The 27,876-nt window shown below is 43.2% G+C and overlaps 1 pseudogene; it reads left to right on the forward strand.

Moving 5' to 3' along the window:
• Positions 1–27,876, forward strand: part of LOC135507518 (parkin coregulated gene protein-like) — a 199,267-nt pseudogene that overhangs the window by 13,804 nt on the left and 157,587 nt on the right.

Genomic DNA, 27,876 nt, shown 5'->3' on the forward strand with positions numbered 1-27,876 from the left:
TAGCGCTCTAAATCAAATCAAGTTTATTTATATAGCCCTTTGCATATCAGCTGATATCTCAGTGCTCTACAGAAACCCAGCCTAAAACTCCAAACAGCAAGCAATGCAGGTGTAGAAGCGCGTTGGCTAGGAAAAACTCCCTAGAAAGGCCCAAATCTAGGAAGAAACCTAGAGAGGAACGAGGCTATGAGGGCTGGCCAGTCCTCTTCTGGCCCGGGTGGAGATTATAACAGAATATGGCCAAGATGTTCAAATGTTCATAAATTACCAGCATGGTCAAATAATAATAATCACAGTAGTTGTCGAGGGTGCAGCAAGTCAGCACCTCAGGAGAAAATGTCAGTTGGCTTTTTTTAAGAGTATCTCTACCGCTCCTGCTGTCTCTAGAGAGTTGAAAATAGCAGATCTGAGACAGTAGCACGTCCGGTGAACAGGTCTGGATTCCATAGCCGCAGGCAGAACAGTTGAAACTGGAGCAGCAGCACGGCCAGGTGGACTGTGGACAGCAAGGAGTCATCATGCCAGGTAGTCCTGAGACATGGTCCTAGGGCTCAGGTCCTCCGAGAGAGAGAAAGAAAGAGAGAAAGAGAGAATTAGAGAGAGCATACTTAAATTCACACAAGACACCGGAAAAGACAGGAGAAGTACTCCAGATATAACAAACTGACCCTAGCCCCCGAAACAAACTACTGCAGTATAAACACTGAAGGCTGAGACAGGAGGGGTCAGGAGACACTGTGGCCCCATCCGATGATACCCCCGGACAGGGCCAACCAGGAAGGATATAACCCCACCCACTTTGCCAAAGCACAGACCCCACACCACTAGAGGGATATCTTCAACCACCAACTTACCATCCTGAGACAAGGCCGAGTATGGCCCACAAAGATCTCCGCCACGGCACAACCCAAGGGAGCGGGGGGTGCCAACCCAGACAGGAAGATCACGTCAGTGACTCAACCCACTCAAGTGACGCACCCCTCCTGGGGACGGCATGAAAGAGTACCAGTAAGCCAGTGACTCAACCCCTGTAATAGGGTTAGAGGCAGAGAATCCCAGTGGAAAGAGGGGATGAAGGAGGCTTGAAGGATCTAGCTATGGTGGTAATTTGTGTAATTTCTGACTACAGAGGTACTGCTTGTTCATGTGCTAGCTAACAGCAACAAGCCCAGACGAGCTAGCTAGTGATTAGCTGGTGGTTGCATAGTAACGCGGTCCTGGGGCCACTCTGGTTGCACTTGGCCCCCCCCCCCACCCTGCACTAAACAGCTGATTCAAATCATCAAAACGTCACAATGAGTTGGTTATTTGAATCAGCTGTGTAGTGCTAGGGGGAAAAACTAACCATGCACCTTGGGGGCCCGAGGGGGCCCCAGGACCCAGTTTGGGAAACCCTGCTCAAAGGTATATGATGACTGACATGGCAAGAGGAAAACTGATGAATCTCTACCTCATTTCAAAGTTGTACCTTGTGCATTCTACTATTTAAAATCTGAAGAGTAAGTTGAAAGCCGGACTGATAATAAATAAACTGCCGACACAGTTTGGGAACCACTGTTCTTACTCACTGACTGACATTACATTGTCTACTGTAACCTATTATGTCCAAATCTCTTCTGAATGCAGCTTGTAGCATGTTCTCTGTTCCTATGTGGCTCGTCCTGCCACAGGCAGGTTGTAGTTATCCATGCTGTGTCTGTGAGTGTCATCTCGCCACTCCCACTCTCTCCCGGTGCATTTTTGCTTTTGTTCTCATCTCTCCGCCCGCCCGCCTGCCTGACTCACAATGATGATCTTGACCAAGCCAGAAAAGGTCAAGGTTAGCCAGCAAATTGCCTCAAAGCAATCAGCTCAGTCTCTGTGCTAACACACACTGTGTGCTCTCTCTGTCTCTCTCTGTCTCTCTCCTTCTCTCCGTCTCTCTCCTTCTCTCCGTCTCTCTCCTTCTCTCTGTCTCTCTCTCTCTGTCTCTCTCTCTCTGTCTCTCTCTCTGTCTCTCTGTCTCTCTCTCTCTGTCTCTCTCACTCTGTCTCTCTATCTGTCTCTCTCTCTCTGTCTCTCTCTCTCTGTCTCTCTCTCTCTCTCTGTCTCTCTATCTGTCTCTCTCTCTCTCTCTCTCTCTCTGTGTCTCTCTATGTCTCTCTCTCTCTGTCTCTCTCTCTGTCTCTCTGTCTCTCTCTCTCTGTCTCTCTCACTCTGTCTCTCTATCTGTCTCTCTCTCTCTGTCTCTCTGTCTCTCTGTCTCTCTCACTCTGTCTCTCTATCTGTCTCTCTCTCTCTGTCTCTCTCTCTCTCTCTGTGTCTCTCTCTCTGTGTCTCTCTTTCTCTGTCTCTCTCTGTCTCTCTCTGTCTCTCTCCTTCTCTCTCCTTCTCTCTGTTTTCCCATGAAACTTGTGTCAGGGGGTCCACTTGCTTTGAAGTTGTGCATGTAACGGGGGGCTCTGTGAGAGGCCTGGGACATCAAAGTCACCCTGGTCCGCGTGGCAGTGACATTTTGATGGCAGCGTTACCCAGTGGGGTGTAGGAGGGACGGGGCGATGGGGTTCAGCTGTTCTTTAAGACTCCTGGCTGCTCCAGGGTTGTGCAGTGTTTATCTCTTCTCTACACAGGATTGGCTTTCATTACATGAAACAGGTTCGCCCCTTCCCCTCGGCCAACAATAGTCACCACACTGGAGTTCATACAATCTAATAGAACAACATGACCTTCTGTTGACACACACGTGCGCCAAACACACGTACACACACACAGTGTGTGAGAGGAGAGACGGGTGGCCTTGTCACCTGACCTTTTCTGTGAAGTTTGGCGTGACCATGACTGCTCTCTGAGTTCATCATAACACGAGTCGTGTTGCTCTGCCTACTGTAATACACTGTAACAAACTCAATACCAACGCACGTAATCCAGACAGGTTCAGTAGCTGAATGGACCTCTTTATATTGTCCCCATTTGTGTAGGCCTAAACAGTGTCACAAACAGGTGTTAAAGTGTCGGCCCACAGGATACTAGATGTTGGGGTGTCATGATGTCCACCAAAAGCTGTCCTCCTGTCTTCATCTGGGCCTGGTCAGAAAAGGCTTGGCCCTGGATATTGTGTGAATCCGAGGATAATCAAAGAGAAAGAGTTGAAGATGAGGACAGACAATGACTGGTTTCTATCGCAATGTAGAGGATGAACAAGGGGAGATCCTCATCCATTGTCTCACTAATATTCAGTCCCTAGTGACCATATAATCGTGCATGTGTATGTTTGTCTATTCCCCAGGTACAGATGGAGAAACTTGACTACCACCATTACCTGTCTCTGTTCTTCGACGGGCTGTGTGAGACGGTGCCCCCCATACGACTTCTTCACCCGCCTGGAGGTCCACGACATGCTGGAGCACGGGGGCACCAAGATCCTGCCAGTCATCCCCCAACTCATCATCTCCATCAAGAGTGAGTAGTCACACGTTATAGAAAAATCACAAAAACACTTCCACAACTTTGTCAGAGCACAAACACAACGATCAATGTAACCACAACACTCTCGTCATCGCTATCAAGAGTGAGGGGCCTAAACGTTACAGAAACATCACAGGAACAGTGTAACACTTTTATCAGAACACAAAAACTCTTTAACACAAACACAACACTCTCACAACATATCTAGACCAAATCTCCTATAACAAGGTTATGAAGAGATTATTTTCTAATGTGTGGCCAGTAGTGGTTAACCAATCGCCGTAAACCACAAGCCAGAAAGGTTTGGCTTGACAATGGACAAATCCCCAGTGTACTATTCCAATCTAATTGTATTTGTCACATGTTTGTAAACAACAGGTGTGGACTAACAGTGAAATTCTTACTTACGGGTTCTTCCCAACAATGCAGAGAGAAATAAAATAGAGAAATAATAGAAAAGTAAAACACGTAAAAATAATGCAAGTATTAATAGATACACAACGATTAATGATAACTTGTCAATATACAAGGGGTACCAGCACAGAGTTGATGTGCAGGGGAAAAAGTAATTGAGGTAGACATGTACATATAACTAGGAATAAAGTGACAGATAACAGTTAACAGTGGCAGCATCAGCATCAGCAAAGGTCAATGCAGATAGTCTGGGTAGTTATTGTTGAACTATTTAACACACTATCATCAGTCTTATGGCTTGGGGACAGAAGCTGTTCAAGGTCCTTCTGGACCAAGTAGGAGAGTGATGGAGTGCTGCATCAGATGACCTGGCCTCCACAATCACCTGACCTCAACCCAGTTGAGATGGTTTGGGATTATTTGGACTGCAGTTGAAAGAAAAGCAGCCGACAAGTGCTCAGCATATGTGGGAACTCTGTCAAGACTGTGGGAAAAGCATTCCCGGTGAAGCCGGTTGAGAGAATGCCAAGAGTCTACAAAGCTGTCATCATGGCAATGGATGCTTATTTTGAAGAATCTCAAATATAAAATCTATTTTGTTTTAACACTTTTTTTGGTTACTGTAGTGTAGTGACACCTCTAGACCACTGCAATGCAGTGCCTTAGACCACTGCAATGCAGTGCCTTAGACCACTGCGCCACTCAGGAGTTTGTTGTTTAGATAGTTTTGATGTCTTCTATTATTCTACAATGTAGAAAATAGTAAAAATAAAGAAAAACCTTTGAATGAGTACAAGCGTCCAAACTTTTGACTGGTACTGTATATTTGAGTGTGTGTGTGTGTTTCAGCTCTGGAAAAGAAACTCTCAGCTCTACATTGGGTGAATGTGAGTACAATCTTTTCTGTGATTTATCTTCATTGTGAATTGTTTGGGGGGGGGGTGTGGCTCTAAGAGCATTGGGGCTCTTAACAGCAAGGTCGTTGCTGGTACGAATTCCTGTGCCGACTAGGTGAAATCTGCCGATGTGCCCTTGAGCAGGGCACTTAACCCCAATTGCTCCTGTAAGTCGTTCTGGATAAGAGCGTCTGCTAAATAAAAATAGGGCATTCTGGACCAAAAAGTGAATTTCTGACCATGCACACACACACGCTTACTTAATAACACACACACACACACACGCTTACTTAATAACACACACGCTTACTTAATAACACACACACACACACACACACACACACACACACACACACACACACACACACACACTGAGAGGCTTTGTTTTTTGCTGGAGCCAACTGACTGCCAGTTTTAAAGTGAGTGTTTTTAAAGTGGGGCAGTGAGTGATTTCGACCAGTTGGCCGTGTGTGTGTGCTCAGTGTTCCAGCGCCTGCTGAGTCAGGGGGGTGAAACGGGCAACATGAGGCAGGGCCACTGGAGACATGGAGACATGCTGACAGACTGACCCCGGCAATAGACTAAACACACACTCACTGCTTACTGATTAGCAACAGAGGACAGCACAGAGCATGACCCAGTTCACATCATAAGAAAAAAGGCTTCCAAAACTTTTTGTAGAAAGGGTTCTACATGGAACCCAAAATGGTTCTACCTGGAACCAAAAGGGGATATGTAATGGGTTCTCCTATGGGGAAAGTCGAATAACCCTTTAAGGTTTTCGATATCACCTTTTTTCTAAGAGTGTGGGACGTGTGTGAGCATGTGTGTTTTGTTTTTGTTGTTTACTTGGCCATTACGTTGTTTCTACTCCAAATCGTATAGTTTGTTTACAGTTTTTTTTCCAACTGCTTACACACAAAATCTTTTCATGTCACACGATTTTTGAAACCTCTCACTCAAAGTGCAAAACTACACACCAAATATCCAAAACCATAAGCTATTTCTCAGCTTTTGACTCAGTTGTCAATTGCGCAAAACACTTTTTTCAAAACACTACACACAATTCTCTACCTAAAACACAAAAATCTAACAGGAAGTGACGTGCTTTCCTTTTCCAAACACAACCAATCAAAATGCTACACTTATTCACCAGGTCACACACACACTCCTCGCATGTCATGTGCAAACACTAATAGCTTAACTGATCACTATCCAATCACTGCTTTACTGTAGTATAGGCCTATAAATAGGTCAAAGGTCAGATGACCTGTTTTGAACAAGGGATGCCAACAATGGACAGAGAGCAAGAGGAGTAGGAGGGAGAGAAAGAGGAAGAAGAGGACGAGGGCAAAGAAGAGAAGGAAGGAGAGCCATCTCTGATGAGATTAGGGCAACACTTGTTGATCATGTGATCAACCACGGTTTGACCATGAGAGAGGCTGGACTGAGAGTCCAGCCCAACTTGAATTGATTTACAGTGGCGTCCATAATTCGAACCTTCAGAAATGAGAACAGGTATGCAACTATCTAATGACTATTTTAGCATTACAGTAATGTACTGTAAAATACGTACGACAGCATAGTATTGCATAAACATTTGTAACGATAATCCATCCATTTACTGCACTGCATTGAATGAATGAGGTTGGTTTTCATGCTGTACTACATTGAATGAATGAGGTTGGTTATTATGCTGTACTACATTGAATGAATGAGGTTGGTTATCTTGCTGTACTACATTGAATGAATGAGGTTGGTTATTATGCTGTACTACATTGAATGAATGAGGTTGGTTATTATGCTGTACTACATTGAATGAATGAGGTTGGTTATCATGCTGTACTACATTGAATGAATGAGGTTGGTTATCATGCTGTACTACATTGAATGAATGAGGTTGGTTATCATGCTGTACTACATTGAATGAATGAGGTTGGTTATCATGCTGTACTACATTGAATGAATGAGGTTGGTTATCATGCTGTACTACATTGAATGAATGAGGTTGGTTATCGTGCTGCACTGCATTGAATGAATGAGGTTGGTTATCATGCTGTACTACATTGAATGAATGAGGTTGGTTATCATGCTGTACTACATTGAATGAATGAGGTTGGTTTTCATGCTGTACTACATTGAATGAATGAGGTTGGTTATCATGCTGTACTACATTGAATGAATGAGGTTGGTCATCATGCTGTACTACATTGAATGAATGAGGTTGGTTTTCATGCTGTACTACATTTTTTGTACATTGTTTACAGTTCCTATGCTGAACACATACTGTGTTTGAATTCTGTACAGAGTGGAAAGGCAAAGACATCATGGAGGACGAGGACGCTTGTTTACAGATGTACAAGAGACTGCAATTATAAATATGGTTTTGGCCAACAATGGAATTAGGATTCGAGAGATAAGAGAGCATATCTTGAAGAATGACACCATACTTAACAACATCAATGCTGTAATCCTGTTGACCATACAACGCATCCTCCAAAGGCACCGCGTGACGATGAAAACTTTACCAGGTGCCATTTGAGAAAAACTCTGACAGAGTCAAGAATATGCGATATGACTTTGTAGAGGTATATATGCAACACTACTTCCAGTACTTCAGACATACCATATCTACACATCTGTATATTCTTTTGTCTGTTACAGAGAGTATTGGAGCTGGATGCCCATGTAATTCGCCATGAATTTGTTTATGTGGCTTTGGCTTCAACCTCACCAAAACCAGGCGCCACGGAAGAAATGTAATAGGACAGAGGGCATTTACCAATGTCCCCGGACAGCGTGGGGGTAATATAACTATGTGCTGCCATCACTCAAAACAGGGTCCTCCATCACAATGCAACACTGGGTCCGTACAACACCGGCCATATGCTCACTTTTCTGGATGCAATTTACACAATGCTTGTCCCTGATCCAGATCAGGAGCCTGCTAGATTTATAGTTTTATGGGACAATGTTAGTTTTCACCGGGCTGTTCTGGTCCAAAACTGGTTTGCCATCCATCCACAATTTTGTGTAGTTTTGTACCTACCCCCATATTCACCTTTTCTAAATCCCATAGAGGAATTCTTCTCAGCCTGGCACTGGAAAGTATATGATCGCCAACCCTATGCCTGCATGCCGCTTCTCCAGGCAATGGTGGACGCATGTGGGGACATAGAGGTTGCCTCTGTCCAAGGTTGGATACGCCACGACATAGGTTGCCTCTGAGATACTACTTCCCTCCATGTGGGGACATAGAGGTTGCCTCTGTCCAAGGTTGGATACGCCACGCTAGGAGATACTTCCCTCCATGTGGGGACATAGAGGTTGCCTCTGTCCAAGGTTGGATACGCCATGCTAGGAGATACTTCCCTCCATGTGGGGACATAGAGGTTGCCTCTGTCCAAGGTTGGATACGCCATGCTAGGAGATACTTCCCTCCATGTGGGGACATAGAGGTTGCCTCTGTCCAAGGTTGGATACGCCATGCTAGGAGATACTTCCCTCCATGTGGGGACATAGAGGTTGCCTCTGTCCAAGGTTGGATACTCCATGCTAGGAGATACTTCCCTCCATGTGGGGACATAGAGGTTGCCTCTGTCCAAGGTTGGATACTCCATGCTAGGAGATACTTCCCTCCATGTGGGGACATAGAGGTTGCCTCTGTCCAAGGTTGGATACGCCATGCTAGGAGATACTTCCCTCCATGTTTGGCAAGAGAAAACGTATCTTGTGATGTGGACAAAGTATTGTGACCAGACCCAGGCCAGAGAAGAGATGAAGCGTAGCTTAGCACTGGTGACTGCCCCTCCCTTACCAATTCCTGGACTGTCCCCCCGGGACCCCACACACACAATTGTGTTCTTTACTGTATTCTAAAGAATATACTTTTGGTTTACATATGTTTATGGTTTTGTTGTATGCTACTGTATACAGCAGTAATGTTTGGCCTAATACATATTTTCTGTTTCTACATTGCATTGGTGTTTACAGTGTACTTGTTACCCCTCTCAGCAGATTACTTTCACTGTAGAACATTGTATTGAAATGTAGATATAAGCCTATGAAAGACCAAAGAGCTTTAGATTTAGAACAACAGTGTTTACATGGTATATCCAAAAATGTACTATTATGAAAGCAGTGTTCGCCATTTGATGCAAATGCTTCATTCTGACATGTGTTTATGTCATTTTGAATGCAGTGTTACATTTTGAAGGAGATGTGAGGCATTTTGCATTTTGTGTGTGCAGTTTTGGGAATTGTGTGTGGAGTTGTGAAAAAAAGGAGACCGTTTTGAAAACGTGTGTAAGCAGTTGGAAAAAACTGTAAAGCGGCAATAGGAAATTGAAACAATAAAAGTCACTCCCCACCCCTGTCTTGGGTAAAAAGCTGGGGGGATATGGCAATGTAACCATGTAACCACTCTCAAATGAATAGACAGAGCTATGGATGCAAGGACTGGCCATCCATGATATCAAAATTATAGTTTTAACTAAACTGCCCATACTAGAAGGCTATACACTCACTTCACTGGCCGCACACACACCAACACACACACACACACATACACACACATACACACACACGTGTACGCACACACCTCAGGCATTAATGGAATTTTAAATGGCCTGCTCGTTATTATCTTCTTGGTTTATTGAAATGGGGCGCATTTTGGCCAGCCGTGGGGCAAACCCGCCGGCCCATGTCTCTGTTTGCTGATGAATTACTTTCTACTGGAACTCCAAGGAAGGATGGAAAAGGAAAAATAATATGTGCTGAACGTTTTGTCTGACTGACTTCAGTGCAGAAGCCTCCATCTGGCTAGCGGGTTTGTATATGGCGAACGGCTGAATCATGCTGTTGGACTGTGAATTTTGATGATGATGACTCCAGGTCACCCGGTGAGAATACGCAATGCGCCGGGCCGTCGGAATAGTCCGTTACTCTGAAACTGAACTCAGGTCAGTGTGGAGTGAGCTCACTTCTTTGCATCCCCGTCACAGAGTCGACATTAGGCTAGAATGATGTGGACTCTATTCTAGAATGATTGAGAAAAGTTAGCGGCATTGTAGAGAATGTTTAGGTGGTGATTTTGAAACCTTGAAAGATGTAGGCAGAAGGCTGCAATACAAAAGTATACAGGTGATGTTTTTGAGCACGTTGAGCCCAGAGTGTCCTTAAAAGTATAACCCACAGAAACTTTTACATTTAACAACTTAAACATCACTCCAACATTAACTTCATGACTTCAGACGAGAACAAAATCAGTATAATGATATGCCGTAAGTTCCTACACCTCTTAGATAAAATCCTCCCGAAAGGGTTCCTCGGCTGTCCCCATAGGAGAACCCTTTTTGGTTCCATGTAGAACCAAAATAGTTCTTTAAAGGTTACTCCTATGGAGAGACAAACCCTTTTGGGTTCTAGATAGCAAAAATAATATTATAAGCATGTACTCTCTTTAAAGAAGGATGAAAATTCCCAGACACATCTCCACGAAAATTAAACTTTCATTACAAAAAGAGATCCCCGATTCAGGCAAGATACAATTTGAAAAGTATAATTATCTCACAACAAACACGATTGACTAAAATCCTCATTGTACACCCGCGTGTGACATTTGGAAGAGATGAGAATACAAGGTCAAGTTTTATTTTTGGGGAACAGAATGTCTAATAGAAGTGGCTTGAATAGATTATTACTTTATTCATATCCGATGTGACAAGGATTATACCAAACGTTAATATATCCTACTCTGACACTCTCTGCTTCACTTTTTGCGAAATGAATGAATAATCGAACAGTCCCACGGTGCAAATGTCACAGGTAGGGTAAATTGTTTGCGCTCGTGGTAATTAGAATTTCATTGTTTCATTGTTTGTTATGTGCATTTGAAATCCTTGTCGGTCCACATTCTACCTTACACTGTGATAGCAGATAGCTCTCCCATTGTGTGAGGAAACAGGAGAGAGATGTCCCTCCCTGTCGGTCCACATTCTACCTTATCACTGTGATGGCAGATAGCTCTCCCATTGTGTGAGGAAACAGGAGAGAGATGTCCTTCCCTGTCGGTCCACATTCTATCTTATCACTGTGATGGCAGATAGCTCTCCCATTGTGTGAGGAAACAGGAGAGAGATGTCCCTCCCTGTCGGTCCACATTCTACCTTATCACTGTGATGGCAGATAGCTCTCCTATTGTGTGAGGAAACAGGAGAGAGATGTCCCTCCCTGTCGGTCCACATTCTACCTTATCACTGTGATGGCAGATAGCTCTCCCATTGTGTGAGGAAACAGGAGAGAGATGTCCTTCCCTGTCGGTCCACATTCTATCTTATCACTGTGATGGCAGATAGCTCTCCCATTGTGTGAGGAAACAGGAGAGAGATGTCCCTCCCTGTCGGTCCACATTCTACCTTATCACTGTGATGGCAGATAGCTCTCCTATTGTGTGAGGAAACAGGAGAGAGATGTCCCTCCCTGTCGGTCCACATTCTACCTTATCACTGTGATGGCAGATAGCTCTCCCATTGTGTGAGGAAACAGGAGAGAGATGTCCTACAATGGATACACTCATTCAGCATTGTCTGTAGCATTAATACACACAGTTATGCAGTCACACACACACCCGTGCTCATACACACGCACACACAGGACATCCATTCTTCACATTTTGACATCCTGTGAAACAGCCCATGTGTGTGAATAACACAACTGGGTTTGAAGACACCATGTCCTTCTGTGTAGTAGACATGTAATATGGATTGTTAGGCATGTTGTCAGGGTGAGTTTAACATGAAAGTGTGCTGTGTGTGTGCGTGTGTGTGCGCGCGCGCGTCAGTCTGGCTGTCTGTCCTGCCTCGGTGCAGTGCACCATCTAGAACAAGGAGACAAATGTTTCACCGGATGTACAAATCTGAAGCATCCAGTTTTCAGGCTGTGGTGTTCATGCAATTTTGTCAGCTGGTTGTTGTCATGCAAAAGCCTGCCGGTCTCACGTTAATTGACCGTTAAATAACATAAACACATTTATCATCTCCAGGCATCCACGCAGAAAAAAACACGCATACAAGCTTCCCATTGTGGAGCAAGTGCGCATATGACGTGACTATATAGCATAAAAGTGAACATATGAAACAGGTCATATATGCTAGATTTAGAGTTATTAGGCAACTTTAGTTGTGAATAATACAAACCTATGAATGTCTTAGAAATCAAAATACATCTGGGCTGCATGATGCGACTGTAGGCTATTGACGAATTGAGAAAGTCACAAAACAATATTGTGTTCTGTTCCTTGCCTTAGGCTGCACAGCTGTTCTCTCATCAAGTGGTCATATTTTCACCGATAAATCTATTCTCAATGTAATCTTGTCTTTACTAATGTGTCAAATTTGTTTTCGATTTAGAATGGCCCATTATCAAATGGGCAGGAACAGGGGCAGGGGGGAAATACATCATCCACTGGAATAGCGAATGGAGGCCGTTTTCTCCCCGGGTGATTTTTTTTCCTTCTCAATAATGCCTGGTAGACTACTCCATTACTTCACTCCACGGCATCAACCACTATTTGAGAAGCAGCCAGCCTCTTGCTGCGTGGCAGGTGATATTCCATCGAATCTCAGAATGCCATGGGCTCTTCAACCCTGCTCCTGAAGCTTCCAAGTGCTTCATTTTGGGAAACCAAGGGTAATCTGTTCAGGAAGTTCTGTCGTAACATGCTTGAGAAAAGCAGAGGAGAGAGGAGAAGAAGAACATGCATGGTGGTGAGATTCTGCAGATAACGGTAATGTGTCACCCTGTTAAATATGAAAATATTAAAATGCGGTATTAGTAGGTTATTCAAAATCACTATAATTGTAGGCTAACTCTGTAAACCGCCCTGCACAATCAATTAACCAACAGACGTTGCCTAGGCCTGTTCATTCTCTCCCAGACTCATTTTGGAGCGTAGCATAAGGTATCCAGTCTGGTATGCAAAATAATACTGTCCACACTAAAAGGTGATTACTAGAACTGGTTTAATGTTGAAGTATAGGCGAGACCAAAGATGTACCAAAGACATCTTAAATACGTTTTGTTTGATGTTTTTCTGCCGTGCGTAATATGGGGTAGGCTACGTATTGTATTATGGCACAATCATTATTTTAATTCAGATTTTTTTTCGGGTTTGGACGCATTTATAGACCAATGCATTAACTCAAATATGCCTACATTTTTTTTTGTTAGGTTTGAAAACGACATCCTCAACAATCATCTTTTCCACTCAGTATCAATCACCTGTTGAACTTCTTTCTTCAGTGAGGTGGGCTTTAAAAGCACAATACTGTTTTGATGGTAAGTGTTTGTGATTTTCAATTGCATTTGCATTGATGGTTAGAGGGCATATAGAGCTCTAAGTACCAGGTCATTAGCGACTTGACGGTCGATATGGAGTTGGATAGTACCAACGCATGTCCAGAGTGAATAAGAGGAGATTATCGTGACTCAATGGGCACATGGAATTTTTACTGTGGTCATGATTCATGACTGCTGTTGTGGTGGTAATACGGTCACCACGACAGCCCTATCCGGTTGGAATTTCCACTCCCCACCAAATATGGTAAGGAGAGGAAGCCCAGTGGCCGGCAGTGGGAGAGTGCGGAGCGAGATGGAACTGGGCCGACATTCTATGGATTTTCACATAAAAGAAAAAAGCCTATCTCAATAAACGTTTCTTTCAGTGCACCCTGTTCGTAACATATTCTACGTTTTGTTGATGTGACTCTTTGTCAATGTCACACACTGACCATAGTTTGCTTTGTATGTTCTATGTTTAGTTTGATCAGGGTGTGATCTGAGTGTGCATTCTATGTTGGATGTCTTGTTTGTCTGTTTCTGTGTTTGGGCCTGATATGGTTCTTAATCAGAGGCAGGTGTTAGTCATTGTCTCTGATTGGGAGCCATATTTAGGTGGCCTGTTTTGTGTTGGATTTTGTTGGTGATTGTTCCTGTCTTTGTGTTTGTTACACCAGATAGGGCTGTTTTCGGTTTTGCACATTTCTTGTTTTTGTATATGGTTGTATTTTCATCTTGATTAAAGATGTATCTAAATAACCACGCTGCGTTTTGGTCCACCTCTCCTACCCAGGAAGAATCCCGTGACAGTCAAAGTGTAAAAGAAATTGCTTTGTTTACAAGGCGCCCGAATTGAGTTATTGCACACATGCCTAACAGAAATATGCAAAGAAAATGCTAGAACATGCCAATAAGGTCTCGCTATCTCGTACTTGGCACTGTCCACCTCCTTGCTTGTTCTGCCCCCTATTCTTTATTTGTTCCCATTGACAACCACACAGATGAACTATCTTGGGTTAGTTTTACATATTTTACATCAATAGCAGTCAATATTAATCGTCACCTTATTTCAGTCTCATCTGAAAGTTGTAAATTCTTGGTTCACAAACCCTGGCTAACAAGTTGAGTCAGCAATACCAAATTGGGTTTAAATATTTATTTACTAAATACCAAATTAATCACACAGAATTACATATACACAGAATGAATCATACCTTGATTACAAATTATGTCATAGAGGAAAACGTGCCTGGTGGACGGAGCCAACATGGCTGGTTACACAAAGGAAAGGGGGTTGGGTTTGAGTGAAAGAGCAGGAAGACTGAGGAACAAAGGGAGAAGCTCTGCTATCATAAATACATTATCTTATGTATTCTAAATTACCGCCCATTTGGAAAAGGAAAACGTAATAAATATTTACTCTGAGCTGCGCTTCGGTAGGTTGTTCGTAGATGGAAGGCCGTGTTGCCCAACCGAGTCCTTTGTCCTTTGAAGAATGTCACTGGTGGTCATTTGGATAGGATGTAGTATCGTCATTGTGTTGTAGACGGGATAGGTCATCTGTCCTTTCCTAGCCCAAGTTTACAGCTGCTGTTGCTAACTCAACGGTTAGGATGTCTCACTTCTTTAGTGAATAAGAGTTCAAAGTTTATACCATTCACAACCAAAGCTCACGCTGAGGTTGGCTTAGTTCTGTAGTTGACATGTTAGCCCTTTTCAACGTATGGTCGTCCTATTGTCCTCGGAACAGAGAGTTACATTTTTGTCAAGGGCTTATATAGTGGAGGGAGAGAAGGGTCTGTTTCATAGTTTATAACTCATGTCTCTTCACAGGGAAGGGCCACTGATTGAGCAGAGCCCTAAGTCTAAGCTAAAATTAAATTTAATCTTTTCACAAATAATTGTATATATAAACAATTGAATTGCACAACAATTCCATGTGAATCTGATAACTATAATGTGTAGAATTTCCCAGATACAGTTTTGGTCATCCTGCCATCAGTCATAATGTCTTAGATGACAACCGAACTGACATCATATTCATTAAGTACCAATGCATATTTTCAATTGGTTCTATTACCGAAATATGGTTCCTTTCCCTCCACTTGTTTGATGTTCCCAGACTCTTTATGTTTAACAAAGGCTATTCAAGAGTCCCTCTGTAGAGTCAAGAGAGAGGGAAGGGAGAAAGGTATTTATGGGGGGTGGTCACAAACCTTACCCACAGGCCAACATCATGACAGTAGTATGGCTCGGAGGGAGTCTGCGTCTCTCTCTGTGTTTGTGGGTGTGTGTGACAGCCACGCATTTGCACATGAGCTGTTTAACACTCAGGCTGCGAGTGACACCGCTTGCTGCTCGCTGAGTGCACTAACCGTCATACTACGCATTGTATGGTTCCTACTCCATCTCTCTCTCGCTCGCTCTCTCTCCACCCTGCTAACATATTGTACTTATTTCTCTCTCTATTTCAGAAGTGCTTTCCTTCAGATAGCCAAGAGACTCCCTTTCATTATTCAATATTTGTTTTTGCATGAATCGTTAACTCCTTTCAGTTATGTTATGGCAATATCCACTTAAGGGGTCTAGGAGCGATTTAGACTGTCATAGCTTCTACAGCGGAAAAATATTAAGTTAGAAAAGCCCCTTTATAACCAAGCGAATCACAATCTGCTGTTGCTACATTACTTTTTAGGAATTATAAATATATAATTCCCTTAGATTTTTCCCCCAGTAACACACACCTGTCTTCTCCCCACCCATCTGCCCACTAGCACCCTTGTCAATTAAGAACAAATTCTTATTTACAATGACAGCCTACCCCGGGGCAAACCTGGACGACACTTGGGTAATTGTGCGCCGCCCTATGGGACTCCGAATCACAGCCAGATGTGATACATCCTGGATTGGAACCAGGGACTGTAGTGACAGCTCTTGCACTGAGATGCTGTGCCTTTGACCACTGCGCCACTTGGGAGCCCGATTGGATATGTACACAAACTCAGGTACATTCAGTACAGGCACGTGTACTGTGCACACACGCATTTGCACGCACACGCACACACACACAACAGGACCGTGACCAGCTTCTACGCCCAAGCCTTGAGACTGTTAAATAGTTCATCAAATGGCTACCTGGAATATCTGCATTGACCCTTTTTGCATTAACTCTGACTCATCACATACGCTGCTGCTACTGTTAATCTATCATGTTGCCTCGTCACTTTATCCCTAACTGCATATACATATGGTATCTTCCTCAATTACCTCGTACCTCTGCACATCGACTCAGTACCCTGTGTACACTGAATTAACACAACATTAGCAACACCTTTCTAATATTGAGTTGCACCCCCTTTGCCCTCAGAACAGCCTCAATTCGTCGGCTCATGGACTACAAGGTGTCAAATGTTCCCCCAGGGATGCTGGCCCATGTTGACTCTAATGCCTCAACAGTTGTGTCAAGTTGGTTGGATGTCCTTTGGGTAGTGGACCATTCTTGATACACACGGGAAACTGTTGAGCGTGAAAAACCCAGCAGCGTTGCAGTTCTTGACACATTAAAACCAGTGAGCCTGGCACCTACTGCCATAACCCGTTCAAAAGCATGTCAATCTTTTGTCTTGCCCCTTCACCCTCTGAATGGCCCACATACACAATCCATGTCTCAAGGATTAAAAATCCCTCTGTAGCCCGTCCCCTCACCTTCATCTACACTGATTGAAGTAGATTTAACAGGTGACATCATTAAGGGATCATAGTTTACACCTGGATTCACCTGATTAATGTCATGAAAGAGCAGGTGTTCCTAATGTTTTTTGAAAATAAAATACATTCAAATAGTATTTGTCCCATGCGCCGAAAACAACAGGTGTAGACTTTACCGTGAAATGCAAACAAGAGTGGAGATATATACAGACATGACCAGTACCAGATCAATGTGCAGACGTATGAGGTATTTGAGGTAGCTACAGTGCCTTTGGGAGGTATTCAGACCCCTTGACTTTTTCCACATTTTGTTACGTTGCAGTCTTGTTCAAAAAATTGATTAAATAAAAACAATCCTCAGCAATCTACACAGAATACCCCGTCATGACAAAGTGAAAACAGTTTTTTAGACATTTTTGCAAATGTATTAAAAATTTAAAATAGAAACACCGTATTTACATAAGTATTCAGACCCTTTGTTATGAGACTCGTAATTGAGCTCAGGTGCATCCTGTTTCCATTGATCATCCTTGATGTTTATACAACTTGATTGGAGTCCACCTGTGGTAAATTCAATTGATTGGACATGATTTGGAAAGGCACGCACCTGTCTATATAAGGTACCACAGTTGACAGTTCATGTCAGAGCAAAACCAAGCCATGAGGTCGAAGGAATTGTCCGTAGACCTCCGAGACAGGATTGTGTCGAGACACAGATCTGGGGATCGGTACCAACAAATGTCTGCAGTGTTGAAGGTCCCCAAGAACACAGCGGCCTCCATCATTCTTAAATGGAAGAAGTTTAGAACCACCAAGACTCTTCCTAGAGCTGGCTGCCCGGCCAAACTGAGCAATCGGGGGAGAAGGGCCTTGGTCAGGGAGGTGACCAAATGGTGAAGCATGGTGGTGGCAGCATCATGCTGTGGGAATGTTTTACAGTGGCAGGGACTGGGAGACTAGTCAAGATTGAGAAAAAGATGAACGGCGCAAAGTATAGAGAGATCCTTGATGAAAACCTGCTCCAGAGCTCTCAGACCCTCGGACTGGGGCGAAGGTTCAACTTCCAAAAGGACAATGACCCTAAGCACACAGCCAAGACAATGCAGGAGTGGCTTCGGGACAAGTCTCTGAATGTCCTAGAGTTGCCCAGCCAGAGCCCAGACTTGAACCTGATCGAACATTTCTGGAGAGACCTGAAATTAGCTGTGCAGCCGATGCTCCCCATCCAACCTGACAAAGCTTGAGAGGATCTACAGAGAATAATGTGAGAAACTCCCCAAATACAGGTGTGACAAGCTTGTAGCGTCATACCCAAGAAGACTTGAGGCTGTAATCGCTGCCAAAGGTGCTTGAACAAAGTACTGAGTAAAGGGTCTGAATACGTATGGAAATGTGATATTACATTCTTTGCAATTTTTTAAATAGAAAAAAAATCTTACAACCTGTTTTTGCTGTGCCATTATGGTGTATAGATTCATGATTGGGAAGAAAAAAAACTATTTCATCCATTTTAGAATAAAGCTATAATGTAACAAACATGTAGAAAAAGTCAAGGGGTCTGAATACTTTCCGAATGCAATGTAAAGCCAAGTTATTGTTTCTCATTCTGTACTAAATCCTTGGTTTAGTCCTTTGTCTATATTTCTCTCTCTCTATTGTTGGGAAGGGCCCATAAGTAAGCATTTCACTGTTAGTCTACACCTGTTGTTTCCCAAGCATGTGAAGCATGTGAAAAAGAACATTTGATTTGATGTTTGCCTCTCTTTCTCTCTCTTTTGTTCTCTCTTTTGTTCTCCCTATCAGCGGGAGATGGAGTTAAGTGCAGCTGTCGGCCAAATTGCTCTGTGATTGGCTCTCACTTGTACCTTTTCAAACCTCTGATTGCAGCCATGCCATTATAAGTCAAAGCCCAGTAACAAAAAACATTGATTTCAGTGGAGGGAGTGTGAATTCTGCGTGACCTCTTTCTTGGTCTTTTCTGTGTGTTTTTTTTACCTGTGTGTTTACATGTGTGTGTGTTCAGTACATGCTGTGATTAAATTTACCATGATATGTATAGGATCACTACTTCGACTTTACCATAGGAGGGTTTAATTGCTCCTTCCCAATCACACACCTCCCTAGGGAAAGCCTCTACGAAAACAAGTAGTGCTCACACACTACCCTCTCTTCCTGACCTCTAACTTACGACATCTATCATGTGTGCACTCCATATAAATGTAATGACTAGAACACCCATCCCCATTCAACTCAAAGTATGACTCGTACTGGAGGTAATTCTGCAGGGTAGTCACTAGCTGGTGTAAACGATGTGAAATGGCTAGCTAGTTAGCAGGGTGCGCGCTAATAGCGTTTCAATCGGTGACGTCACTCGCTCTGAGACCTTGAAGTAGTTGTTCCTTTGCTCTGCAAGGGCAGCGGCTTTTGTGGGGCGATGGGTAACCATCCTTCAAGGGTGCCTGTTGTCGATGTGTGCCGAGGGTCCCTCGTTCGAGGCAAGGAGAGGGACGGAATCTACACTGTTACACTGGCACAGTCACAAAGTCAGATTTGAAACCTTAACCCCACTGCTAACACTATGCCTAACCCTAACCTTAAATTGAGACCAACAAGCAATTTCTATTAATTAACTGTTACGATATACAGACTGCAGCTGGTAAATCTAGTGGAAATCACTCAGCTCTGCCTCCAGGACAAGATTCATCCCAATAAACGCCAACCTGCGTATGGCTATGGGTTGCGGCAGGTATATTTAGTATACTCATAACTTAACATTCTATTTTTATGGTGCCCTTCCTCTCTGTCCCCACAGATGCTCTGAACACACGGTCTGCACCATGTTGAAGATGCTGCAGCACCTGGTGGCGTCTGGAGAGGCCCTGGTGCCTTACTACAGACAGATCCTACCTATCCTCTATCCTCACCTTATAGATCGTTACAGTATGGCAGTATGTTTGATGGGTATTTTGAACGATTAAGTTTTTTTCGAGGTCATTTCGGTTTGATTATTAAAAAAGTAACCACGGTTTTCGATTTTGGTTTCAATTATTTATTTACATTAAATGCACTATGTACCTTTTTTGGGCGACCTGACCGAATTCACATAGAAATATGAGTTATAGATATGTTATTGAAAGCAAATCTAACAAGCGGTAGATCGGTTCTACAGTATGTGCTCTATTTCTATGCTTTCTGTTCTTAAGTCTTTACTTTCAGTTTTTTACACCAGCTTCAAACAACTAAAAATACAATATCTTCAATTACGGAAAATATATTTCACAGTTGTTTAGATGGTACAGTGATTCTCTACACTCTACTTGGTTACTTTGAACCCGCGACCCTGCAAAATCACTGTCCTACATTACCTAGAGTGTACACCAGCAGTTCCGGACCTCTTGATGACGTTGGTGTTGTGCTAAAGGACACTATTGTATGTATCTGAGTGCTAGCCAATGACTGTATATGAATTGGACAAAGCCATCAATCACGTGACACCATTCATGCCTATGTGATGACTCAATAGGGAATTTGAAGCCAAGGAAGTCGGTTAACCTCTCTGGGATCGTTCGGGACGCTAGCGTCCCACCTCGCCAACAACCAGTGAAATTGCAGGGAACCAAATTCAAAACAGAAATCTCATAATTAAAATTCCTTCAATCATACAAGTATTTTACATCATTTTAAAGATACACTTCTCTTTAATCCAACCACGGTGTCCGATTTCAAAAAGGCTTTTCAGGGGAAAGCAGAAAATATCATTTTGTTAGGTCAGCAACTAGTCACAGAAATCATTCAGCCATTTTCCAACCAAAGAGAGGTGTCACAAAAAGCAGAAATATAGATTCAATTAATCACTAACCTAATCTTCATCAGATGACACTCCCAGGACTCAATGTTACACAATACATGTATGTGTTGTTCGATCAAGTTCATATTTATATCCAAAAACCTCAGTTTACATTGGCACCATGTTCAGAAATGCCTCCAAAACACCCGGAGAAATTGCAGAGAGCCACATCAAATAACATAAATACTCATCATAAACTTTGATAAACTTTGATGAAATATACATGTTTTACATGAAAGATAAACTTGTTTTAATGCAACCGCTGTCAGATTTCAAAAAAGCTTTACGGCAAAAGCACAGTATTCAATAATCTGAGAACAGCGTTCAGCCACAAAGGTAAGCCATACCCGCCAAATTGTCAAATTGTCAACAGCACCTTATTCAGGACCTTATTCATCCACGCTACTCAATACTGCCCCCCTGTCACCAAGAGGTTTTAAGATGCCATTTCATAGAGACATAACATGCTCAGTTTAAGCTACTGCAGGAAGTGACGTTGCAGGCTAGCTGTGCTGCCCCCTCTCATTGAGAATCTCAAGTTGAAGGGCGACCGGGGTACTGCAGGATGCCATTCGCAACTAAATTATCCTTATAACAGTATGCATGTATTTGAGTGATGGCCAGAGTGAATACTGTTCATGTTTGTAGCCTATATGGTGGAAGGGCAGTTTGCGTTGATTTTGTAGGCTATTCTTTTGGCGTAGTCGATGTGAGCTTCAAGTTGACCCACAGGCCTCACACAGCATCTTCCAGGAACGCTCCCGCTCTTCCGTTTCCAGGATCTAAGGTAATTGATGGTAAAGCGCTGAAATCAAATCAAAGTTCATTGGTCGTGTATACAAATTTGACGATGTTATGGCAGGTGCAGTGAAATTCTTGTGTTTCTAGCTCCAACAGTGCAGTAATACCTAGCAATAAAAACAATAAACACAAAATCCAGAAAAATACAAAATAACAAATATCAGAACGAGCAATGTCAAAGACCGGAATATACAGTACCAGTCAAAAAGTTTGGACATACCTACTCTTTCAAGGGTTTTTCTTTTATTTTTACTATTTTCTACATTGTAGAATAATAATGAAGCCATAAAAACTATGAAATAACACATATGGAATCATGTAGTAACTAAAAAAGTGTTAATAAAATCTATATTTTTTTCCGATTATAGATTCTTCAAAGTAGCTAACCTTTGCCTTGATGACAGCTTTGCACGCAATTGGCATTCTCTCAACCAGCTTCACCTGGAATGCTTTTCTAACAGTCTTGAAGGAGTTTCCACATATGCTGAGCACTTGTTGGCTGCTTTTCACTCTGTAGTCCAGACCATCTCGATTGGCTTGAGGTCGGATGATTGTGGAGGCCAGGTCATCTGACGTTGCACTTCATCATCAAATAGCCATTACACAGCCTGGAGGTGTGTTGGGTCATTGTCCCAACAAAAACAAATGATAGTCCCACCAAGCACAAAGCAGATGGGATAGCCTATTGCTGCAGAATGCTGTGGTAGCCATGCTGGTTGTGTGCCTTTATTCTAAATAAATAACAGACAGTGTCACCAGCAAAGCACCCCTACACCTCCTCCTCCATGTTTCACGGTGGGAACCACACATGCAGAGATCATCCGTTCACCTACTCTGCGTCTCAAAAAGACACGATGGTTGGAACCAAAAATCTCAAAACCAAAGGACAGATTTCCACCGGTCTAATGCCAATTGCTTGTGTTTCTTGGCCCAAGAAAGTCTCTTCTTCTTATTGGTGTCCTTTAGTAGTGGTTAATTTGAAGAAATTCAGCCATGAGGCCTGATTCACACAGTCTCCTCTGAACAGTTGATGTTGAGATGTGTCTGTTACTTGAACTCTGAAGCAATTATTCAGGCTGCAATTTCTGAGTCTGGTTACTCTAATGAACTTATCTTCTGCAGCAGAGGTAACTCTGGGTCTTCGTTTCCTGTGCCGGTCCTCATGAGAGCCAACTGCATCATAGCATTTGATGGTTTTTGCGACTGCACTTGAAGAAACTTTCAAAGTACTTGAAATGTTCCGGATTGACTGACCATGTCTTTAAGTAATAATAGACTGTCATTTCTCTTTGCTTATTTGTCCTGTTCTAGCCATAATATGAACTTGGTATTTTACCAAATAGGGCCAAATGTATACCACCCTCACCCCCCTAACTGATTGGCTCAGACACAATAAGAAGGAAAGAAATTCCATAAATTAACTTTTAACAAGGCACACTTGATAATTTAAATGCATTCCAGGTAACTACCTCATGAAGCTGGTTGAGAGAATGCCAAGGGTGTGCAAAGCTGTCATCAAGGAAAAGGGTGGCAAATGTATTTAGATTTGTTTAAAACCTCTCTAGGGTATGTGGGACGCTAGAGGGCCAAATTCAAAATACAGGAATACAAATAATAAGCATTCATAAAATATACTTGTTACACATCGGTTTAAAGATTAATTTCTTGTTAATCCAGCCACGGTGTCAGATTTCAAAAAGGCTTTACTGCGAAAGCATACCATGTGATTATCTAAGGACAGCTCCCCGTGTAAAAAAGCATGCAGACATTTACCAGCCAAGTAGAGGAGTCACTAAAGTCAGAAATAGCGATAAAATTAATCACTTACCTTTGATGATCTTCATATGGTTGCACTCACAAGACTCCCAGTTACACAGTAAATTATCGTTTTCTTCCCTCTTTATGTCCCAAAAACTCAGTTTTGTTGGCGCGTTTTGTTCAGTAATCCAATGGCTCCAAGGCGGTCACAACAGGCAGAAAAATACATACTAAAAGTACCGGTAAAGTTCGTCAAAACATGTCAAACGATACTTATAATTAATCCTCAGGTTGTTTACTGTCTTTATAATCAATAATATTTCAACCGGACAATACCGTTTTCAATAGAAAGCAAAAATAACAAATCAGGTCTGCAAACTTCCTCTGACCTCTGACCAAAATGGCTTTTTACACATCGTTTTTCAAAATAAAAGCCTGAAACCATGTCTAAAGACTGTTGACATCTAGTGGAAGCCATAGGAACTGCAATCTGATTCCTAATCCATTGGATTCTCTATAGGCAATGGATGGATGGATGGATTTTTCTCAGGTTCTTGCCTGCCATATGAGTTCTATTATACTCACATACATTATTGTAACAGTTTTGGAAATTTTAGAGTGTTTTCTATCCAAATCTACCATCTATTATATGCATATCCTAGCTTCTGGCCCTGAGTAACATGCAGTTTACTTTGGGCACACTTTTCATCTGGAGGTGAAAATCCTGCCTCCTACCCAAGAGAGTTTAACACATTTTTTGGTTACTACATGATTCCATATGTGTTATTTCATAGTATTGATGTCTTGACTATTATTCTACAATGTAAAACATAGTAACAATAAAGAAAAACGCTCTAAATAAATATCATTAGTGTACAAAACAACACCAGGTCGTTCCATGACATAGACTGACCAGGTGAATCCTATGATCCTTTATGGATCTCACCTGTTAAATACTCTTCAATCATTGTAGATAAAGTGGAGGAGACAGGTTAAAGAATGATTTGTAAGCTTTAAGACAATTGGATTGTGTATGTGTGCCATTGAGGTTAAATGGGCAAGACAAAGTATTTAAGTGCCTTTGAACGGGGTAACGGGGTATGGTAATAGGTGCCTGGCGCACCAACGTCGTTTCAAGAATTTGAATTCCTTTTAGTCCCTTTTTTTTCTGTGAGCTCAATCAGATCAAGCCTGAACTGTGGGATGTAGTAGGGAGTTGTAGTTTCTCAACAGGACAATATTAACATATTTTTGTGCAGAACACATGGTAATTTACTACAATGACCATAATCCATTGCGCCCCCGTTGAAACTTGTCTGGTCTCAGCGGAGCAGACACGGAGATGAGAGAAGAGAGACTGATTGATCGAGAGCAATAGAAAGTGTGCGTGTGTGTGTGTGTGTGTGTGTGTGTGCGGGCATGTGTGTGTGTGTGTGTGTGTGTGTGTGCGGGCATGTGTGTGTGTGTGTGTGTGTGTGTGCTCGCTAGTACTCACTATAAAAGCTTATTTTTGTCCATACGTCCCCTGATTGTCCCATAATCCATCATGTTTGACCCTGAGTCGTGTTCTCCTCCTCTTTCATCTAACTAAACGCTCGATATTGAAAGCCATTTTCACTTTTCCTTCTTCCATCAATGTATTGGCTTTAGACTAGAGGACAACCAACGTCCTTCAGATTCACCCCTATCCTATGTGACACACGGCGTCTCCAGATTGGCATCCGATAGGCAGGCACTGTCAAGCCTTAAAGCGTTGACACGGTCCCATTCACAACCAGACGATGAAAAGCAGACCGACAGCTCGGCTCAGACAAGCCCCAAAACGCCATTCATCCATCGGTGTCAGTAGAATGTAAAAGAAGAGTGGCATTGTGAATCAATCACTTAAACACAGGGCTTAAACAGGGCCTGAACAGGGGGCTTAAACAGGGCATGAAAAGGGGCTTAAACGGGGCCTGAAAAGGGGGCTTAAACAGGGCCTGAAAAGGGGCTTAAACAGGGCCTGAACATGGGGCTTTAGTTTATTAATCAATATCGAATTTGAATCTCTTGTGTCTTTAATTATGTTACATTATCTTGTTGCCATTTTAGTGCTGGGGGAGAATAAAAAGAGAGATAGGAGTAGAAATGCAAGGGAAGAAAGGAGAGAGAGATGGGAGAACAGAAAGGAGAGAGAGATGGGGGAGAACAGAAAGGAGAGAGATGGGAGAACAGAAAGGAGAGAGATGGGAGAACAGAAAGGAGAGAGAGATGGGGAAGAACAGAAAGGGAGAGAGATGGGGAAGAACAGAAAGGAGAGAGATGGGGAAGAACAGAAAGGAGAGAGATGGGAGAACAGAAAGGAGAGAGAGATGGGAGAACAGAACGGAGAGAGAGATGGGGGAGAACAGAAAGGAGAGAGAGATGGGGGAGAACAGAAAGGAGAGAGATGGGAGAACAGAAAGGAGAGAGATGGGAGAACAGAAAGGAGAGAGAGATGGGGAAGAACAGAAAGGAGAGAGAGATGGGGAAGAACAGAAAGGAGAGAGATGGGAGAACAGAAAGGAGAGAGAGATGGGAGAACAGAAAGGAGAGAGATATGGGAGAACAGAAAGGAGAGAGATATGGGAGAACAGAGAGGAGAGAGATATGGGAGAACAGAAAGGAGAGAGAGATGGGGGAGAACATAAAGGAGAGAGAGATGGGAGAACAGAGAGGAGAGAGCGGGGAGAACAGAAAGGAGAGAGAGGGGAGGAGAGAGAGGGGAGAACAGAAAGGAGAGAGAGAGGGGAGAACAGAGAGGAGAGAGAGGGGAGAACAGAGAGGAGAGAGAGGGGAGGAGAGAGAGGGGAGAACAGAAAGGAGAGAGAGAGGGGAGAACAGAAAGGAGAGAGAGAGGGGAGAACAGAGAGGAGAGAGAGGGGAGAACAGAGAGGAGAGAGAGGGGAGGAGAGAGGGGGGAGAACAGAAAGGAGAGAGAGAGGGGAGAACAGAAAGGAGAGAGAGAGGGGAGAACAGAGAGGAGAGAGAGGGGAGAACAGAGAGGAGAGAGAGGGGAGGAGAGAGAGGGGAGAACAGAAAGGAGAGAGAGAGGGGAGAACAGAAAGGAGAGAGAGAGGGGAGAACAGAAAGGAGAGAGGGGAGAACAGAGAGGAGAGAGAGGGGAGAACAGAGAAGAGAGAGAGGGGAGAACAGAAAGGAGAGAGAGGGGAGAACAGAAAGGAGAGAGTGGGGAGAACAGCATGGCTCCAACAATGGAGTATAGAAACATTTTGGAATACTCATCACATTTTCTACGGATTTACAAAAAACATGCACTTCCCCTGGCACAAGACGAACTTCAGTGCTTCGCGATAATGCGTGCAAGAAGCCGGGTGAGGGGGACTACATCTGGTAAGGGCAGACAGAGGAAAATGCTGACATTAGACGGTAACAGACCTAAAAAAATACATAAAAACACAATCGCTCAAGTTCATTTTATAATGTTTAACGCAATGAGCTCTAACTGAATTATGGGATGTCGCAAATTACGTCCAGAAATCCCCCGGAGACCAAAGGATTGAGGAATTTGAATGTATTTGGCTTCAGCTCAGTCTCAACTCTGGTAGTGGGAGTACTCTACCATCCACCATGGGCAAATGAGAAAACACTTCAGCAGAACACTGTGGATTATCTCATCAACACTGTCCATGTGATCAGGATGTCCTCTGCCCAAATGGGTCTCATTCTGTGGAGACTTTAATCATCTGCCCATCAAGATGCTGACAAACTCCCATCCAGACATGGAACAAGTGGTCAAAGACGAGGTCAGAGTGGACTCCATCCTAGATCTGATCATTACCAAGATGAAGAATCACTACAACAACCCCACCGTGATTGCTCCTCTCGGATCCAATGATCACAAATGTCTGCTGTTCTCCCCAAACTCAACATCAGGAATAACGGCCGCCATCAGGAAAAGACAGAAGATTTTCAACAGGTGGGGTCAAACAATGAAATGGTGCAAACGTTTATCAAAGAAGCAAAGACAAACTACTCCAAAACTGAAATCCAGAACCTAAAGAAGAAAAATCCAAAGGGAAGATGGGACTTCATTAACAAAGGACTGGGACAAAAGAAAACATCAGGAGGGAGAATACAGGTGGAGGGATCTGAAGGCAACGATGTCGCTGAAGTTTTTAATGTATTTTTTTTGCTGAAGCATGGACAAGCACCACACCTCTTGCCATCTTACCCCTGCCCGTGCCTACAAGGCAGGTTGAGATGCAGCATTGGCCAGATCAAGCTCTGACCAGACTGAACCCACGTAAAGCGTGTGGGCCTGGTGGCAGTCCAGCCTGACTGGTTAAAGAGCATGAAGAAGATCTAGCCCCTGTCATCACACACATAGTTAACACCACCTACTGGCAGGGGGCTGTTCCTGCTGTCTGGAAGACTGACAATGTGTGTCCCCATACCTAAAGTGTCACACCCATGTACAACGAGTGACTGGAGGCCCATCTCTCGAACTTCATCCCTTGGAAAATTCCAGGAGAACTTAATCAAAAACAACCTCATGCCAAGTTTTATCTGAGTGCAATAATCTGCATGCAAACCTACAAAAGTCCAGCACTACTATCAATCAATCAATCAATCAAATGTATTTACAAAGCTCTTTTTACATCAGCTGATATCTCCAAGTGCTGTACAGAA

The sequence above is a fragment of the Oncorhynchus masou genome, chromosome 21 (genome assembly GCF_036934945.1).
Source record: "Oncorhynchus masou masou isolate Uvic2021 chromosome 21, UVic_Omas_1.1, whole genome shotgun sequence".
Taxonomy (NCBI): Eukaryota; Metazoa; Chordata; class Actinopteri; order Salmoniformes; family Salmonidae; genus Oncorhynchus; species Oncorhynchus masou.